The following is a 2,809-nucleotide window of genomic DNA, read 5'->3' as shown; positions in this document are numbered from 1 at the left end:
AAACCCTTTTTCATTGTTTTAGTATACCAGTGTTGAGTTTGCAAAAGAAGGGATTCTTTCCATTAGCTAAAATTCACCAAAGGAATAGCATACCTATGCATAGCTCAAGCTACAGTTACTTGATTTTGTGTGTGAAGTTTTAGAAATACAGTGGCATAACTTTGATTTTTCCTGGGTTTTCTCTTGTATATAAATTTATACTAGTTATTACTAAATATGTGTGCTAAAACTTCAAAGATGAGAAATCACCAACAGGAACCTCCAGGGGTAGGGAGGGAGACAAGTGTTTATAAAACCTCAGTTGTTACGCCTTTGTCTCACTGGCCTCTGGTTTGGCACCTGGTCTGTTTATTGTTGTTGGAAAGTGCCTTCCAAATACAAGGAAATGTATCTGGAGCATTGGTGGTTCAGTGGTAGAATTCTTGCCTGCTACTCGGGAGGCCCGGGTTCGACTCCCGGCCAATGCAGCAGCAAAAACAGGGAAACGTCTTTCTGCTGAGGTCTATATGGCCTGAGAGCTTCTGTAGGTCACAGCTTCCCCTCTGTCTTGGGGACTGCTTCTTTGTGACCACACTGCATAGAATGGTTGGTGGAAGGGAGCGGGAAATAAGAGCTTCTACTAATTGCTCAAGCATGCTGGCCCTCCATGCAAATAGGGCAAATATTTATTCTTCCCTCAGCCAATCAGGGGAAACACTGTGTACAAATGTGGAAAACCAAGACTTCTGACAGCATAGGTGTAAATGAAGACAGATTAATAGAATTCGTACTGATCCTAATAAGATTCACATCAAGATGTTTGCCCTTTAAGGAGAGATCTCATGACAGGCAAGAACCACATTGTTTTGTCAGATTCTTTACCATACCAAGGATAGTATAGGGGAAAGAAAAGATTTGTTGAGTGATGGGATTAATTAATTCATTCCATGATCTTAATAAAAAACAAGCTGGTTCTTTAGCCTTTTTGGAGATGAGGCAAAACTAATTGCCATAAAGTTAGTCTTACTCCTTTGTCTTTCTCTCCTACTGCATGAATGTATTCTAATGGAAAGGGCACATAACTGAAATTCAGAGGCCTCACTTCCAGTCCTGATCATTCATTTGAGTGTCAACTTTCCAAGTCATCCTTTTCTGGGAGCATCAGAGTTTATAAATCTTAAATGAAGGGGTTGGACTTGCTGATCTCTCTGGTTCTTTCCAGCATGACATTTCTGTAATTCCAGAGGATTGCCTGTCACTTTCCAGGAGAGTAAGCCAAGTCATAGGAAGAAAATGTGTTTATGAATAAAAAATGAGGATTGACTGTTTGTGTGCCTTGCCCCTAGTAGGTGTCCATAAAGGTGTCTGGAATTATTTTGTGGACAGAATTAGGTGATGGACAAGAAAACACTCCATTGAAGTCCATGTTCGTACCAGTCTTCTGCCGCTCCCGCACTCACACGTTCAACTACTTATGGTGGCTTCTGGTGTGAGGCCAGGATGTCGTTTTTCCCATTTATAATTGTAGTGCTAATGCTACTGTTTACCTGAAGAGTTTACAAACTGAAATGATGGGGATTTTGAAAGTTTCATTTGCAGAGTTGTGTTTTTTGTTTTTTTTTACCCATGCTCTTAAAACCAATCGATCATCTCCTTTGTACTGTCAGTGAGTTGGCTGGACTTTTATTTAACCCACTCTTTTGTATTTTCAATGACAGAAGTGTTAATCGCTACATCTAAATATTATAGGTTTGGTTAGTTGTTCCTTTTATAAAGGATAGAGTTTCTTCTAGATGGAATGTCTTCTTCGTGAGGGCCATGCAAGGGGTAAGGCAAACATCAAGGAGAGGAAACTTCAGGAAAAGTGGAAAAGAGAAAATTTCATCCATCTCTTTTCTTATTTTCTTTGTCATCTCTTCCTTCAGAATATACACATGAAAAAAAAAAAACCCTGACTTTTCTTTCCCCTGGCACCACACAAATTGCAGTGAAATGTGCCAAGCATCTAGCGTAAGTGGTCATTTGCAAGCCATCTGGGCACAAGAAAACGCCACAGGCATGGAGCGTGTTCCCCAGTATGTCAGTGAACTCTGTCTATGGGACAGGGCCACCATTTTGAGGAGAAATAACGCAAACCCACCCCTACGGGGCATCTCAGATGCCGTTAGCAGCATGCGTATCCAGGAAGTGCACATGTGGTCACGAGTGCAGAAACCACTTAGTGTTAGGGCTTTAATAAGTGGCAAGAGGTCTCATTTTACCAGGCACATACTGTGTCTAAATAGTTTTAATGTGTTTTTGCTTTTTTAGCCCTAACTTTTTTCTGATTGTAAATAATCTCAAATCTCTTTATAGAAAGAGATTGTGTGTTTCTTATGCTTTGTTGCCAATCTTCATTGATTGAATAATAATGAATTCTTCTTCCTATATTTATTAAGCATGGACATATGTAAACTGACAATAAAAACTTCTGTGAAGCATTAGACAACCAGTGCTTTCATGCAAACTTGCTATAATTTTAGGCAGAGGGAAAGGAATTTGGCATTTTCATCAAGGCTTGTGAAATCTTTTTCGTTATGGGAGAATACTACCTTTGTAAACGCAGGATTGTAAGGAACTATGGCTGGAAACCACTGCTTTTACTGCTAGAATTTTAGGCAGTATAATAAGAAGTGAAAAAAATGGGTCAGTTTGAGAATTCATCATTTTGAACAGGGTCCCAACTAATAGACCTATTCTTACAGTTTACCCAGTTTTCACAGACTTACACCTTTCTCTACTTTTACTGCACTTTCTAACAGGAGCTTCCACAAGAATCACCAGGGCGGGA

General features: G+C 39.8%; 1 non-coding gene across 1 annotated transcript; it reads left to right on the top strand.

Annotated features, from left to right (window-relative positions):
* The first annotated feature begins 396 nt into the window (after window positions 1-396).
* Window positions 397-467, top strand: TRNAS-GCU (transfer RNA serine (anticodon GCU)). The gene has a single exon. It is a non-coding gene; the product is annotated as a tRNA-Ser (tRNA).
* The last annotated feature ends 2,342 nt before the right edge of the window (window positions 468-2,809 follow it).

Source organism: Sturnira hondurensis, unplaced genomic scaffold (genome assembly GCF_014824575.4).
Source record: "Sturnira hondurensis isolate 20B ecotype Veracruz unplaced genomic scaffold, ASM1482457v3 Scaffold0014745, whole genome shotgun sequence".
NCBI lineage: Eukaryota > Metazoa > Chordata > Mammalia > Chiroptera > Phyllostomidae > Sturnira > Sturnira hondurensis.
Note: the sequence above shows the minus strand (reverse complement) of the source record. Positions and strands in the feature narration are given on the sequence as shown.